At 45.7% G+C, this 18,215-nt stretch overlaps 1 pseudogene; it reads right to left on the bottom strand.

The window, feature by feature from the left end:
* Positions 1-2,553: 2,553 nt before the first annotated feature.
* Positions 2,554-2,670, bottom strand: LOC138643755 (U2 spliceosomal RNA; annotated as a pseudogene).
* Between the last annotated feature and the right edge of the window lie 15,545 nt (positions 2,671-18,215).

The raw sequence follows: 18,215 nt of genomic DNA, 5'->3' as shown, positions 1-18,215 counted from the left end.
GTAAACTCATATATCACCCGTATAAGCCCTCATAGTATCGAGTAAAGTGTTTATCTATACAAAAACGAAGGGCTGACCTCAGATGTGTTGGGCTTTTCTATATACTGGCCCAATATAAAAGGGAGACACCATATGTGATACCAGATATAGCATATATTTGTTCTTTTCTTTTTCTTTTTTCTTGTTTTGTTTAATATTTTGTTTATTTTTCATTCCTGATATGCAATACTGAACGTGCATGTATCCAGGGTGCAAACCTGTATTCCACTCAGACTGATGAGCACACATAAGACTGAATACAGTACTTATCTATGAGAAGGAAATGAGGGATTGGCCTCAGCTATATCGGGCTCTGGTGTATATTGGTTCAATCTAAATGAAAGAAACTATACCTGATATCTGACATAGCATACATTTTTTTCATTTGTATTTTTGTATTTTTTGTTGAACCCCCCTTTTTTTCATTCTTCATTTTTTTGACATCATATGCTGAATTTATATGGTATCCAGGATGTAAATTTATATACTACCCAAACACATGAACACCTTTTGAGTGAGCCAATATATCTGCTATTCCGGATCTGAGATACTCTGTTTAGGCATTTGCCTTGTGTATGGGTCCTGTGTACAGGTCTGCCTTTAATGACATATAGGTCATGTGCTAATAAAAACAGTGACACATTGGTATACATACTAGAGGTATTTTTTATGACCTCTGAGTATTTATGAGCACAATATATCTGTGCCCTACTGTACCCCAAATTTTGAATTTTTGAATATTGCTTGGGTATCATTATCTATATCTTAACATCTTTTTTATCGAGCAATATATATAATATTTCGGCTGACAGAGCCTTGGGGTACAAGTAATTTAGTGATTTTTACGCAACATCATTTTTCTGCTGCGTTGTTTTTAGTAATTTTTTGTATGTTTTGTTACACATTTTTTCACTTTGTTTACACCTTTTTTTCACGTTTTTGGTTAGTGTGACCTTATTGGTCAATTTGTGTGTATGTCTATGGGGTACCTGGGCGTGGGTAGTTGACAGGGCCTAATAGGGCAAGAAGGGACAGTCGACGTGGAGCGGGGGCGCCATATCGAAATTTAGGGTGCCAACCTCCGCTGCTAGGTAGGTGAAAGCTACTATAGGGCCACCTCATAGGGACTGTGTTAGGAATACATTATATTACATTATAATATAATGTACATTATAATACATTATACATAATACATGTGTTAGGAATAATATTCCTTCCTGCAACTTTTTCTGACCTACCCAAACCCAGGTGTTTGATGTTGGTAGCATACATTCTAGTATATTTATTGTCTATGAGAATTTTAGATATTATTAATAAAGTATTTTTTTTAGGATATTGCGCTTTCTTTGGTTGTCTAATTGAGTATATCCTGATAGTATTCTAGTTGGTTGTTTTTATCTAAAATAATGTCAAATTAATAAAAACAAAGTATTTACAATACAAAAGCACATAATGTATATACTGAAAATAAATAGAGATTAACATGAAAGTACAGAGTCATGGTCAAAAGTTTCGGCACCCCTGAAATTGTTCCAGAAAAAAGTATTACTCCCAAAAAACTATTGCAATTGTGCATATTTTGTAACATGTTGGTGTATCATGACACATGTAACTTAAAAATCCACAAATGATGAATCAGGACCAATGTCTTATAACACAGATTTTAAAGGTTACTGTAACCTCTTTCACTAAAATTGTTACATTTTGTGTTGTCAAAATGTATATGGAGCACAAAGCCAGGATCATTTTCCGATTCTAAACAGCTTTGTCAGCAAATGTTCAGTAATAAATGGAATACTAAGTCATGATGATCTGTATAAAGACACAGCTAATAAAACCATTGTTCCTTTGTGTCTATAATAACTTTCTGCAACTATGTAATCTGTGTAATTAAAAAACAGCAATTAAAGTTTTCCATTATATTATGTGCCACAGGGCTACAGTATCTCTCTAAAGGTTTGTGAGTGTCTCTGAAACATTAGTACACTCTGTTATATGATCATTACTCTCAAAGGCTGCAGATTGAATTTTTTTTTTCATTAGCATTGAAGTGTTTCTTTACCCAAAGTGTACAACTTATCTTCTGATTTACTGCTAAATAAATACATCCATTCCACATCAGTTGTTATAGATTACTACTTTGTAACCAGAGATGAGCGGATTAATTCATGGGACTCTGTTCAAGGTTCCAGGTCAGTTGTACCAGGATGTTATACGGGAGGCCCGTGAATCTCTTACCCTCCGACATCCCTGGTGCAACTTTTGTTTAGCCAGGGCTGTCACAACATCATCTGTGCATTAAGTTGGACCAGCCCTGATGAATCAAATGTTGTGCCTGCTGTCTAGCAGCCAATTACCACAGACCTGGCCCAGAGTCCCGATAAATCAATCTGGTCATCTCTATTTGTAACTTTGGTTACTAAACTCAATTTCCTTTTTTCTGGACATCTTGAACAACGTGAACTCAAATTATTGCGAAATCAAAAAGATTATAAGGAATATATGCTTAAACTCATAAATTATTGCGCCCAAAAACAACTGAAACAAATGCATGGCTCTCTGCAGCACCAGATATGAAACTGATAACAACAAATACTACACTTGATCTTTGGCAAAAGGCCAAAAAGTGATAATTCAAATTTGTTTCAGCCTAGCAACGCATCCTTGCCTCTGCCAGCCACCCATTGTGGACATAGGAACAAGACTCCCTTCAGTGTGACATCTTCTCAACCACTAGACATCTGAAAACCCACAAGTCTGCTGTTTGTTGCAGCTGCAAGCCATGTATGAACTCCTCCTGTTCTGACATGCCCGTCCTTCATCCCTGCTGTTCCCATGTGCCTCAAAACCAGGGGCTCTGAATGAATCCACTACAGCTTGCACCTGGGACAATTAGGATGCAAGTTGCTACTATAAATGATGATATCATCTAAGTACGCAGACACATACTTCTGATGAGGCTCTAACGCTATGTCAATCAGCCTCTGAAATATGGCTGGGACCCCATGTAACACAAAAGGCAAGACGACATATTGATATAGACTCTAGGGTAATGAAGTCGGTACTTTTTTTGGCAGACTCTGTCAGAGGCACCTGCCAGGAACTCTTGGTTAGATTGAGCGTCATGAAGTATTGGGCATGTCCCAGTCTTTCAATCAGCTCATCCACCTGGGGCATTGAATATACTGTAGGTCAAATTTTGACACCTCGTCCAATTTCTGAAAATCGTTACATAACCGTAATTATCAGTCCAGTTTTTAAATCAGTACTTTGGGACTAGCTCAATCCTTCCTGGACTCCTTAATGACTCCTAGCTGGAGTATCTTCTTTACCTCTTCCGAGATGGTTTGCCTCTGGGCCTCTAGAACACGGTACAGTTACATTCACCTCCTTAACTGAGGCTAGATGACAATGTAATGCTGCATCACAGATGTTCGACCGGGCAATTCTGAGAATACATCCGTATTCCACTGCACTAATTTCTGGGCCTCCCATTGCTGCTATTTCGAGAGGCTTTGGCTAATCTTTACCTTATTCGCAGCCTCTTCCCGGGCCAATGTCATAAGGACCTTAAGAGATGTGACTGGAGTCCCTCTGTTGCCATACATTCCAGATCTTTCCATGTCTTTAATTGATTGACATGGTAAATTTGCTCAGATTTTGTGTTTCTGGGCTGGTACACCCAATAGTTCACTGTTGTGAATTCTGTGGCAGAGCTCCCTCCTGTGGTCACAAGTGGTACTTCGGCTGATTCTCTCTGTGAGCTTCCGTTGGTGGAGGAGAGTGGTACTGCGGCTTCTGAGTTTCCTTCCTCAGGTGATGTGGTGAAGTCGTTAGGTGCTGCTCTATTTAACTCCACCTAGTGCTTTGATCCTGGCCTCCAGTCAATGTTCTAGTATTGGACCTGTTTCCTCCTGGATCATTCCTGTGGCCTGCTGCTCTGCATAGCTAAGTTCTGCTTTTGCTATTTTTGCTGTTTTTTTCTGTCCAGCTTGCTTATTTGTTTTTTTCTTGCTTGCTGGAAGCTCTGGGACGCAGAGAGTGTACCTCCGTGCCGTTAGTTCGGTACGGAGGGTCTTTTTGCCCCCTTTGCGTGGTTTTTTGTAGGGTTTTGTGTTGACCGCAAAGTTACCTTTCCTATCCTCGCTCTGTTCAGAAAGTCGGGCCTCACTTTGCTAAATCTATTTCATCTCTACGTTTGTCTTTTCATCTTAACTCACAGTCATTATATGTGGGGGCTGCCTTTTCCTTTGGGGTATTTCTCTGAGGCAAGGTAGGCTTATTTTCTATCTTCAGGCTAGCTAGTTTCTCAGGCTGTGCCGAGTTGCATAGGGAGCGTTAGGCGCAATCCACGGCTGCCTCTAGTGTGGTTGGAGAGGATTAGGGATTGCGGTCAGCAGAGTTCCCACGTCTCAGAGCTCGTTCTATGTTTTTGGGTTATTGTCAGGTCACTGTATGTGCTCTGACTTCTATGTCCATTGTGGTACTGAATTGCCTTATCATAACAGCCGTCATCTTCACGGCTCGGGGTAGTAAAACAGAGAAGGAGGTGAGCAGGATGTGACGACGGCTGATTCGCGTCTACGGTAGTGCTTCCAAGGGACCCGTTTTACTACCCCGAGCCGTGAAAATGATGGCGTCGTTTTACATTTTTCAATAAAGGATTCAGACCACACTTGGACCGGTGAGTGTTGCCGCTTTGTTCTGTATATTGCTACTTATATGAGAGACTCGGGAGGAACGGAGCGCTATTTGCCTCCTGGAGCGCAGATTTTCCTAGAACAGTTTGCGGACTCCATATACAGAGCCCCTTATTGCTATAAAAGCAGAATCCCCCCTCAAGTGACCCCATTTGTAAAACTATACCCCTTGGTGAATTTATCTACAGGTGGAGTGCCGATTTTTACTCCATGGGTATTTTTCAGGAACAAGCAGCAATAAATGTTGCTGAGTGAAAATTGCAAACTACCATTGTAGTGATCAGTACGCTGTAGTGACCCGTACATTGCAGTCAGCAGTACGTTATGCCCAGACCGTGCTTCTGCAGACAGACGGAGTCCCTGGTCCCGGGACACCTGGTGTTAGAGTCGTAACAAGTATAATTTTAATGATTTTTAAAATGTTATTCTTAATTCTACACTTGATAACAACTCTCACCATTGCCCCTGCTCGCACTGATTGCCGGCAGAGCAGGGGACAATGATGTGAGCTGTCTTCAGCACTCGGTGCTGGGGAACAGCATGAACAGTACCGCTGATTTGCAGGAGCTGGTATGTGTCGCACTGATGACACACAGATACCATCTGTTTGTTATCAGTGTGCATGTGTACTGGACGTTTTGCAGCCTGTGCTGGAGCTGAAAATGGACATGTCAGCGTGTTTTGGCCACGGACATACTACCTGTGGAAAAATACAGACATATGCGCAGACCCAATGGGTCTACGTGTGTAATTGTCTCCGGTACGTGTGGAACCTGTCACCACACGTCCTGGAAACACTAACGTGTGAAAGAGCCCTAAGACTGTATTTTTTCTGTGAGGTCTATTTAAATTGTCCTCCTTTCATTTGTACATTGCACACAGCAGAGAGTGGAAATGTTGTTAATATCACTAAGTTACAATTGAGGCAAATAATTTGGATTGCAGGTGTAAAGCTTTAGCACAACTGTTATGTTTCTCTATGGCACAGCCTTGGAAATGTACCATGTTTGTAATCCGAATACCCTCTGACGTTTATTAAATTGATATATTCTTCTTTTCTTCAATGAGTATCATGCAGTCAGAGTGTGCTGTCTTTCTCTGTGTTAATCCCCAATAGTACTATGCTTCTCATAACTTCTCAAAATCTCCAAATTGCTGCTCGGCTGTCTTTTAATTCTTTAGTCTGCAGGGAATTTCTTCATTTCCCACTGCTTTTTCTATTTTTAAAGATTATCATTCCTGTCAGTCGTACAGTAGCATACCCTGAGGATTTTTAATTATTTAAGAGTTGCAGAGCGAATCTACAAGTATCACAGCCATTTGATGAAATTAGTTCCTTTTCTGAAAGGAAAGGAAATATGAGAAAGAATGACTAAAAGACTGCTATTTTCTTGATTTAAAGGGGTTGTCCCATTTCAGAAAATCTTGGACCCTGGACGCAGGTTGTTATATGAAAAAAAAAAGTGTCGCTCTTTACTCACTGTCTTGCTTTGAGTCTCTATTGCTGTTCCGGGGGTCAGGTTTTTGCTGCGGTGATGGCATTAAATCGACAGTGCAGTGGCCAGTCATTGAGCTCAGTGACTTTTGGCTGGGTGTCTCATCTAGGTGGGCAGAGGAACTAAGTTCACTGCATGGCTCCTGCAGAGACGATGTGACGCCAGTGCCACAGCCAATATCGGGCTCCTGGGGCAGAAGTAGAAACTTAGTGCTGGACCCAGAGATGTTCAGTAAAGCATGTTTTTTTTTAGATCAAACTGCGTCTGGGAAGCAAGATGTTCTAAAACAGAACAGCCCCTTTAATCAGCTAAGAGATAAGATATATAATATCATGTGTGTCTCATTTCTGGTTGACATGTATCCTAAGCTGTGTTCCTTCTAAGCTGTGCACTTAGGAAATTATAGAGTTGACGTATTCCAGATTTTGCATAGAGGACAGAGGTATATCTGTAATTTGGGCTTGTTAACCTCATTATTAGGGCAGGTGCAGAATAGCGTATTTTTGGACCAGCGTTGGCCTTTAGCGCCATGCGCATGTCAAATTTTTTTCCTCAGACACAGACTGTCCAAGTAAAAAAATCACTGCATGCCCGAGTTTGATCTGATATTCGTATTGCACTGGGCCATGCAAGTCAATGAGTATGCGGGAAACATCGGACTATACTCGGATGACATATTATTATTATTTATTTATATAGCACCATTGATTCCATGGTGCTGTACATGAGAAGAGGTTACATACAAATTACAGATATAACTTACAGTAAGCAAACTAACAATGACAGACTGATACAGAAGGGCGAGGACCCTGCCCTTGTGGGCTTACATTCTACAGGATGGTGAGGATGGAGACAATAGGTTGAGGGTTGCTGCAGCTCCAGTGTTGGTCAGGCGGTAGCTTTGGTAGTGGTGAGGAGGCAGCAGGGTCAGTGCAAGCTGTAGGTGGATTGCCCCCAGACACAGGGCCACAGGTCACTCGGTACCGGTCCTTTCTGTCTCAGTTCTGGGGTTGTCACGGTGGCTGGACCCGGTCCGTGACCCTGCTAAGGGGCGTCCAATGAAAGGTGATAGGAGTCTGTCAAGGTTTCGTGACGCCACCTGTGGTGTTCGGTCAGGATGACCGACGCTGCTTGGGGTCCGCTGGGGTGATGGAATGGCAGCTAGATGGTATACCTTCCCACAGGTGAAGTATGTCCCCAGGGCTTCCCAGTGATGTAGATGGCGATGGTGTGAGGTGCAGACAATAACGAGGACACAAGGTTGCAGTCTCTTTACCTCTTTACTGAAGACTTCAGGATCCACAATCCAGAGCACAGTTAACAGGGCTTTCTGAGACCGGCCGGTCCGATGGGCACATCCAGAGTTCCCTTTGCAGGTGGAAATCGTTGCCTACCACTAGCGCCTGTGTGTTGTAGTGCTACCTTGCCGAGCATTCGGAATAGTCCTCACAACTTCTGTTCTCGTTCGTTCGTTCTTTCTAGTTCTTTCTAATTCTTTCTCTCTCTCTTGTTCCAGATGTTACTAGTTTCTCGTCCCCCAGATATGTTATGGCTAGGACGCACCCGTATGACGGGAAGGCTCGGAGCTCTTCCGGGACCCTAGAGACGCCCCTCTCCACGCGTTGCCCCCTATGTCTTTGTAGGAAATTTAAGGTAGACAGCCAACCTATAATTAACTGTCCTGCAGAGTTCGAAGTAAGGCCTAGAGTCAGTTACTTCCGCGGTGTTCCGGCCACCGGCTACGCGCCTCAGTAGGATATTGCCTCGGTCTCACGGCATGACTCCTACTGGCTCTCCTTTGTGCTTGATCTCGTTTCTCACTGTTCCACAACACCCTTCGTTTCGTCTCTCTTTCTTAGGATACCGCCGCAAGGTAGTGCAGGCGCGGTTCCATAACATTCTGCTCTGTCGCTAGGTACCTGCCAGGTTCCCACGCCCGACAGGGACCTCCTTGTGTCTTCTCCCTGCAACACCCCCTGCCACGGGATGTTGCCTGAATCCAACCCAGTCAGCTTCTGACTAACTTCCTATCCAACCCCCTAGTTTTACCAGTGTGAGGTGTGGCCCAATAAATAAAGCCTTTTTCTCCCCCTAGTGGCCGGAGTGTGAAGTGTAATGTGTGCTGGTGATACCTGGTCAGTAGGGTTGAGCGACCTTGACCTTTTTAGAGTCGAGTCGTGTTTCGCGAAACCCGACTATCTTAGAAGTCGAGTCGAGTGGAATCGGCCGATTATGGCGAAAAGTCGGGTATCGCCCGAAACACGAAACCCAATGCAAGTCAATGGGGGAGCATAGTCGGCAGTGAGTGGAGGCCAGGAAAACACCTACACTGCCCATTTTAATGGCAAAAACATCCATTCTTGTTACAGAAGCTTGTCAATCGTAATTTAGCTTATAATAATTGGAAGGCATTTGAAATTGGGGGTCATTTGGCTAAAGTTGTGGGGGGTAGGGCTGGTTCAAGTAATTAGTGGGCCCAGTAAATCTGGACCACGTCACGGCAGTGGAGCAGGGAGAGGTAAGTATTTCAACTTTGCAAGTGCTGTGATCCTGAGCAAGCAGGGGGGGCCCACTCGTTGGCATTGGCACTGGCACAGGGCCCCTCAAAGTACAGTGGTGTGTTTGGACGGCGGGGGCGCCTCCCACCGGCAGCAACACTTTTGCGTACTATGAGAGGCCCTGTGCCAGTGACGTCGCCAACTAGTATTCCTCCCCCCACCTGATGAAGGAACCTGCACTTTCATCTGCACCTTCCTCTTTGTCCCCGTGTAAGGTTGTATGGTATGCGGGAAGAGGAACCTGACTTTCAGCAGGGTCACAATCTTGCTGTGTAGCGTGCACGGGGAATTTTGCGTTATGGGTCAATGTACCAGCAGACTCAACTATCACTGGCTGGGCAATGGGCAGGATGAGGAGGAAACACAGATATAGGCCCAAAGAATAAAGTTGGCTAAATGCAGTTCAAAATTGGTAACACAGGACTAACCAGGGGGCATTGCAGTGGAGGACAACTGGAATGAGAGGCTGACACAGAGAGTAGGCCCAAATCAGTAAGTAGTCGAAATGCAGTTCAAAATTGGCAACCGTAGTAAACAGGCGGCACAGCTTTGTTCAGTGGAGGAGAACAGCAAGGAGTGGCAGACACCGATAGTAGGCCCCAACCCAACTAGTAGGCCAAATGCAGTCTAACATTAACAACTACTTAACGAGAGCCTGAAAATGGAATTTCAGGACAGGAAACCAGTAGAACAGCAAGGAGTGGCAGACACCGATAGTAGGCCCCAAACCAACTAGTACGCCAAATGCAGTTGTTCCATTTAACCACAATTTAATGAGAGCCTGAAGATAGAAGTTCAGGAAAGGCAACCTGGAGAACACCTTGGAGTGTAACACACCATCTCTCTACACCCCATACCCAATTTGTAGGCCTAATGCAGTGTAGTTTTCAACAACTACTAAACGAGAGTCGGAAGATCGAAGCAATGTGGACGAAACCTGGGGAACACCTTGGAGTGTAACACACCGTCTCTCTACACCACATACCCAATTTGTAGGCCTAATGCAGTGTAGTTTTCTACAACTACTAAACGAGGGTCGGAAGACCGAAGCAATGTGGACGAAACCTGGGGAACACCTTGGAGTGGAACACACCATCTCTCTACACCCCATACCCAATTTGTAGGCCTAATGCAGTGTAGTTTCCAACAACTACTAAACGAGAGCATGAAGATCGAAGCAATCTAGAGGAAACCTGGGGAACACCTTGGAGTGGAACACACCATCTCTCTACATCCCATACCCAATTTGTAGGCCTAATGCAGCATAGTTTCCAACAACTACTAAACGAGAGCCAGAAGATCGAAGCTCAGGAAAGGCAACCTGGAGAACACCTTGAAGTGGAACACACCATCTCTCTACACCCCATACCCAATTTGTAGGCCTAATGCAGCGTAGTTTCCAACAACTACTAAACGAGAGCATGAAGATCGAAGCATTGGCGAGGAAACCTGGGGAACACCTTGGAGTGGAACACACCATCTCTCTACACCCCATACCCAATTTGTAGGCCTAATGCAGTGTAGTTTCCAACAACTAGTAAACGAGAGCATGAAGATCGAAGCAATGGAGAGGAAACCTGGGGAACACCTTGGAGTGTAACACACCATCTCTCTACACCCCATACCCGATTTGTAGGCCTAATGCAGTGTAGTTTCCAACAACTACTAAACGAGAGCATGAAGATCGAAGCAATGGAGAGGAAACCTGGGGAACACCTTGGAGTGGAACACACCATCTCTCTACACCCCATACCCAATTTGTAGGCCTAATGCAGTGTAGTTTCCAACAACTACTAAACGAGAGCATGAAGATCGAAGCATTGGCGAGGAAACCTGGGGAACACCTTGGAGTGGAACACACCATCTCTCTACACCCCATACCCAATTTGTAGGCCTAATGCAGTGTAGTTTCCAACAACTACTAAACGAGAGCATGAAGATCGAAGCAATGGAGAGGAAACCTGGGGAACACCTTGGAGTGGAAAACACCATCTCTCTACACCCCATACCCAATTTGTAGGCCTAATGCAGTGTAGTTTCCAACAACTACTAAACGAGAGCATGAAGATCGAAGCAATGGAGAGGAAACCTGGGGAACACCTTGGAGTGGAAAACACCATCTCTCTACACCCCATACCCAATTTGTAGGCCTAATGCAGTGTAGTTTCCAACAACTACTAAACGAGAGCATGAAGATCGAAGCAATGGAGAGGAAACCTGGGGAACACCTTGGAGTGGAACACACCATCTCTCTACACCCCATACCCAATTTGTAGGCCTAATGCAGTGTAGTTTCCAACAACTACTAAACGAGAGCCGGAAGATCGAAGCTCAGGAAAGGCAACCTGGAGAACACCTTGGAGTGGAACACACCATCTCTCTACACCCCATACCCAATTTGTAGGCCTAATGCAGTGTAGTTTCCAACAACTACTAAACGAGAGCATGAAGATCGAAGCATTGGCGAGGAAACCTGGGGAACACCTTGGAGTGGAACACACCATCTCTCTACACCCCATACCCAATTTGTAGGCCTAATGCAGTGTAGTTTCCAACAACTACTAAACGAGAGCATGAAGATCGAAGCATTGGCGAGGAAACCTGGGGAACACCTTGGAGTGGAACACACCATCTCTCTACACCCCATACCCAATTTGTAGGCCTAATGCAGTGTAGTTTCCAACAACTAGTAAACGAGAGCATGAAGATCGAAGCAATGGAGAGGAAACCTGGGGAACACCTTGGAGTGTAACACACCATCTCTCTACACCCCATACCCAATTTGTAGGCCTAATGCAGTGTAGTTTCCAACAACTACTAAACGAGAGCATGAAGATCGAAGCAATGGAGAGGAAACCTGGGGAACACCTTGGAGTGGAACACACCATCTCTCTACACCCCATACCCAATTTGTAGGCCTAATGCAGTGTAGTTTCCAACAACTACTAAACGAGAGCATGAAGATCGAAGCAATGGAGAGGAAACCTGGGGAACACCTTGGAGTGGAAAACACCATCTCTCTACACCCCATACCCAATTTGTAGGCCTAATGCAGTGTAGTTTCCAACAACTACTAAACGAGAGCATGAAGATCGAAGCAATGGAGAGGAAACCTGGGGAACACCTTGGAGTGGAACACACCATCTCTCTACACCCCATACCCAATTTGTAGGCCTAATGCAGTGTAGTTTCCAACAACTACTAAACGAGAGCATTAAGATCGAAGCAATGGCGAGGAAACCTGGGGCACACCTTGGGGAGGCAGACACCGTTAGTAGGCCCTACCAAAGTTGTACCCCCAATGCAGTTTTAAAATTCCTAGAGGCTGAAAACAAGACTATTGTCGCTCAGCTTTTTTCAAAGGAACACAGCTGAATTGAGTGGCGCAGACAGACACAGGTAGTAGGACTTAAACCAAAAATGTGGCTCACTGCAGCTTTAAATTGTTACAGGGGTACACAAGCAGCAGTGCTCTGGGCAGTGGAGGACAATTTCAATAGTGGACCACAGACAGACTTTGTACGCCTACTATTAAAAAAAGGATACTCTATGCAATTAAAAATAGGTTCCAGGGGTCCACGGGCAGCAGTGGTGTGGTCAGTGGACGAGTATTGGAAGGAGGGACCGCAGACAGGCGTAGTAGGCCTAACATAACAAAATTAGGCTGTAGACACTGTAAAATTGGTTCCAGGGGTACACGAGCAGCAGTGGTGTGGTCAGCGGAGGAAAATTGGAATTAGGGACTGCAGACAGACTTTGTAGGCTGTCCCCTGTGGACCATGCATCCAACACATTAACCCAGTGCGCCGTAATGGACACGTAACTTTTTGTGGACATGCCTACTGGTCCATGCGTCTCTTGTCAGGTGCACCTTTCTACTGTTTGATTGCCTGAGTGCTATGACAATGCAGACTTTTTCATGCCGCTGGAGGGCTGGGATGGCTTTTCTCGCAAAAGAAATGTCGACTGGGTAGCTTGAACCGTTGCACAGCGTAGTTCATCTGGGCTTTCTAAATATAAAACAAAGAAAAAAAGGAGGCTACATGCACTTTCAGCTGGGTTCCAGGGGTACACGGCCAGCATTGGTCTGGTCAGTGGAGAACTATTGGAAGGAAGGACCGCAGACAGGCTTCGAAGGCCTAACATAATAACAGATGGCTGTAGGCAATTTTAAATTGGTTCCAGGGGTACACGGGCAGCAGTGGTGTGGTCAGTGGAGGCCTAGTGGAAGGAGTGACCGCAAACAGGCATCGAAGGCCTAACATAATAACAGATGGCTGTAGGCAATTTTAAATTGGTTCCAGGGGAACACGGGCAGCAGTGGCCTGGTCAGTGTAGTAGTAGTAGAAAGAACGGACCGCAGACAGGCTTCGAAGGCCTAACATAAAAAAATAGGGCTGTTGGCAATTTAAAATTGGTTCCAGTGGTACAAGGGCAGCAGTACAATGGTCAGTGGAGGCCTAGTGGAAGGAGGGACCGCAGACAGGCTTCGAAGGCCTAACATAAAAAATAGTGCTGTTGGCAATTTAAAATTGGTTCCAGGGGTACACGGGCAGCAGTACAATGGTCAGTGGAGGCCTAGTGGAAGGAGGGACCGCAGACAGGCTTCGAAGGCCTAACATAACAAAAATGTCAATACAATGGTATTGTCAGTGCCAGGCATTGAAGGATGTCAGCGCATAGACTAAACATTGGTGGAGCTGTGAGAGATAATTTTGCAAGTGGTAGAGCACTGTTTGAGCTGGGGGGGGGGGAACTGTCTTGTGGCCGGCGGTACAGGCCCAGGGCCCCTCATATTACAACGGTGTGTCTGACGTTGGGTGCGCACCACCACCGCCAGAGACACTTTATTGTACTATGAGGGACCCAGTGGCAGTGCCGTCGACCAAAAGCGGGCACACCCACCTCTTCAGACAAACAGCACTCTCACGGGTGCTGGCGCCAAGTGGCGATACCACGGCCCCGTGTGGGGAGTTTGGCCATTTAGTGAGGTGTAAACATGTCGTATGCTGGACAATCAGGTGCAGAAAATTACGAGATTGGAAAAGTCATTCAGAATAGTCCACAGGCAAGACCTTTTCATAGGAAAGCTAGGTGTCAGCCGGGCAAGGTGGGGCAAAAGATTTCGAAATCCAGTTGTGGTTCATTTTAATGAAGGTTAGATCATCTACATTTTGGGTAGCCAGACGAGTCCTTTTTTCTGTTAGTATTGAACCTGCAGCACTGAATACTCTTTCTGATAGGACACTAGCTGCCGGGCAAGCAAGCTCCTGCAATGCATATTCTGCCAATTCTGGCCAGGTGTCTAATTTGGATGCCCAGTAATCAAATGGGAATGACGGTTGAGGGAGAACGTCGATAAGGGATGAAAAATAGTTTGTAACCATACTGGACAAATGTTGTCTCCTGTCACTTTGAATTGATGCTGCAGTACCTGTCCTGTCTGCGGTCATAGCAAAATCACTCCACAACCTGATCAGAAAACCCCTCTGGCCAACGCCACTTCTGATTTCTGCCCCTCTAACACCTCTGGTCTGCTGGCCCCTGCAGCTCGTGTGAGAATGATCACGGGCGCTGTGTGCAGGGAATGCCAGAAGCAAACGGTCAACAAGAGTTGATTGTTTGGTTGCTAATATTATTTCCAAGTTGTCATGTGGCATTATATTTTGCAATTTGCCTTTATAGCGAGGATCAAGGAGGCAGGCCAACCAGTAATCGTCATCGTTCATCATTTTAGTAATGCGTGTGTCCCTTTTGAGGATACGTAAGGCATAATCCGCCATGTGGGCCAAAGTTCCAGTTCTCAAATCTGCGGTTGTGCTTGGTTGAGGGGCAGTTTCAGGCAAATCCACGTCACTTGTGTCCCTCCAAAAACCAGAACCCGGCCTTGCCGCGCCAACAATTTCCAGTGGCCCCGGAAAAGCTTCCTCATTAAAAATATAATCATCCCCATCATCCTCCTCGTCCTCCTCCTCCTCTTCACCCGCTACCTCATCCTGTACACTGCCCTGGCCAGACAATGGCTGACTGTCATCAAGGCTTTCCTCTTCCTCAGCTGCAGACGCCTGATCCTTTATGTGCGTCAAACTTTGCATCAGCAGACGCAATAGGGGGATGCTCATGCTTATTATGGCGTTGTCTGCACTAACCAGCCGTGTGCATTCCTCAAAACACTGAAGGACTTGACACATGTCTTGAATCTTCGACCACTGCACACCTGACAACTCCATGTCTGCCATCCTACTGCCTGCCTGTGTATGTGTATCCTCCCACAAAAACATAACAGCCCGCCTCTGTTCGCACAGTCTCTGAAGCATATGCAGTGTTGAGTTCCACCTTGTTGCAACGTCTATGATTAGGCGATGCTGGGGAAGGTTCAAAGAACGCTGATAGGTCTGCATACGGCTGGAGTGTACGGGCGAACGGCGGATATGTGAGCAAAGTCCACGCACTTTGAGGAGCAGGTCGGATAACCCCGGATAACTTTTCAGGAAGCACTGCACCACCAGGTTTAAGGTGTGAGCCAGGCAAGGAATGTGTTTCAGTTGGGAATGGGAGATGGCAGCCATGAAATTCCTTCCGTTATCACTCACTACCTTGCCTGCCTCAAGATCTACAGTGCCCAGCCACGACTGCGTTTCTTTCTGCAAGAACTCGGACAGAACTTCCGCGGTGTGTCTGTTGTCGCCCAAACACTTCATAGCCAATACAGCCTGCTGACGTTTGCCAGTAGCTGCCCCATAATGGGAGACCTGGTGTGCAACAGTGGCAGCTGCGGATGGAGTGGTTGTGCGACTGCGGTCTGTGGACGAGCTCTCGCTTCTGCAGGAGGACGAGGAGGAGGAGGAGGGGGTGCGAACGGCTACAGCCAACTGTTTCCTAGACCGTGGGCTAGGCAGAACTGTCCCAAAATTGCTGTCCCCTGTGGACCCTGCATCCACAACATTCACCCAGTGTGCCGTGATGGACACGTAACGTCCCTGGCCATGCCTACTGGTCCATGCATCTGTTGTCAGGTGCCCCTTTGTGCTCACAGATTGCCTGACTGCATGGACGATGCGCTCTTTAACATGCTGGTGGAGGGCTGGGATGGCTTTTCTGGAAAAAAGTGTCGACTGGGTAGCTCGTAGCGTGGTACAGCGTAGTCCATCAGGGCTTTGAAAGCTTTGCTTTCAACTAACCGGTAGGGCATCATCTCTAACGAGATTAGTCTAGCTATGTGGGCGTTCAAACCATGTGTACGCGGATGCAAGGCTAAGTACTTCCTTTTTCTAACCATAGTCTCATGTAGGGTGAGCTGGACTGGAGAGCTGGAGATCGTGGAACTAGCGGGGGTGCCGGTGGACATGGCAGACTGAGAGACGGTGGGAGATGGTATTGTTGCCGCCAGTGCCCTAGATGCAGTGTTTCCTACTACGAAACTGGTGATTCCCTGACCCTGACTGCTTTGGCCTGGCAAAGAAACCTGCACAGATACTGCAGGTGGTGCGGAAAATGGTGGCCCTACACTGCCGGAAGGGATGTTGCGTTGATGACTAGCTTCATTGGCCGAGGGTGCTACAACCTTAAGGGACGTTTGGTAGTTAGTCCAAGCTTGCAAATGCATGGTGGTTAAATGTCTATGCATGCAACTTGTATTGAGACTTTTCAGATTCTGCCCTCTGCTTAAGGTAGTTGAACATTTTTGACAGATGACTTTGCGCTGATCAATTGGATGTTGTTTAAAAAAATGCCAGACTGCACTCTTTCTAGCATCGGATACCTTTTCAGGCATTGCAGACTGAGCTTTAACCGGATGGCCACGCTGTCCTCCAACAGGTTTTGGCTTTGCCACGCGTTTTGGGCAAGATACGGGCCCAGCAGATGGAACCTGTTGCGATGTTGATGCCTGCTGCGGCCCCTCCTCCTCCGCTTCAGAACTGCTGCCGCCTGCACCCTGTTCCCCCAATGGCTGCCAATCGGGGTCAAGAACTGGGTCATCTATTACCTCTTCTTGTAGCTCGTGTGCAACTTCGTCTGTGTCACCGTGTCGGTCGGTGGTATAGCGTTCGTGATGGGGCAACATAGTCTCATCAGGGTCTGATTCTTGATCATTACCCTGCGAGGGCAATGTTGTGGTCTGAGTCAAAGGACCAGCATAGTAGTCTGGCTGTGGCTGTGCATCAGTGCACTCCATGTCAGATTCAACTTGTAATGGGCATCGACTGTTAACTGCTTCACTTTCTAAGCCAGGGACGGTATGTGTAAAGAGCTCCATGGAGTAACCCGTTGTGTCGCCTGCTGCATTCTTCTCTGTTGTTGTTTTTGCTGAAGAGGACAAGGAAGCGACTTGTCCCTGACCGTGAACATCCACTAACGACGCGCTGCTTTGACATTTACCAGTTTCACGAGAGGAGGCAAAAGAGCTAGAGGCTGAGTCAGCAAGATAAGCCAAAACTTGCTCTTGCTGCTCCGGCTTTAAAAGCGGTTTTCCTACTCCCAGAAAAGGGAGCGTTCGAGGCCTTGTGTAGCCAGACGACGAACCTGGCTCCACAGCTCCAGACTTAGGTGCAATATTTTTTTTCCCACGACCACCTGATGCTCCACCACTACCACTACCCTCATTACCAGCTGACAATGAACGCCCCCGGCCACGACCTCTTCCACCAGACTTCCTCATTGTTTTAAAAACGTAACCAAACTAACGGTATTTGTTGCTGTCACACAACTAACACGGTGAGCTATAACCTCAGTATGATTTAGCTACCCCTTTACAGGTGGGTGAGACCACAACGAAAATCAGGCACAATGTTGCACACTCTGTTTTTGGTGGCACCAAATGAGAGAGATGCCACACACGCAGGACTGTCACTGAAGCACAAATGTTAATATTAATCTCCCACTGTTTTTTTTTATTTATTTATTTTTTTTCAGGGAGACTTTAGAAACAAAATAAAATAAAATGATTTTTTCAGGAAGAATTTAGAAACCAAATAACATAAAATGATTTTTCCAATGACAATTTAGAAACCAAATTAAAAAAAAAAAAAAAAAGGCTTTCTATGCCCCACTGAGTGAGAGATGCCACACACAGGAGTCAGGAGTGGCACACAAGCCCAGAGGCCAATATTTTTCTCCCAATGATTGATGTAGTGATTTTTTCAGGTAGATTTTGGAACCCAAATCAAGCAAAAAAAATAATAGGCTTTCTATGGCCCACAATTGGAGAGAGAGAGAGAGAGAGATGGCACACCCAGGAGTCAAGACTGGCACACAAGCAGATAGGGCAATATTAATCTCCCACTGATTTTTTTTTTTTTTCAGGGAGACTTTAGAAAAAAAAAATAATAGAATAAAATGATTTTTTCAGGAAGAATTTAGAAACCAAATAAAATAAAATGATTTTTTTCAGGGAGAATTTAGAAAACAAATAAAACAAAAAA

This window comes from Ranitomeya imitator, chromosome 6 (assembly GCF_032444005.1).
Source record: "Ranitomeya imitator isolate aRanImi1 chromosome 6, aRanImi1.pri, whole genome shotgun sequence".
In the NCBI taxonomy this organism is placed as follows: domain Eukaryota; kingdom Metazoa; phylum Chordata; class Amphibia; order Anura; family Dendrobatidae; genus Ranitomeya; species Ranitomeya imitator.
The sequence above is the reverse complement of the archived record's forward strand: the minus strand, read 5'-3'. Positions and strand labels throughout refer to the sequence as shown.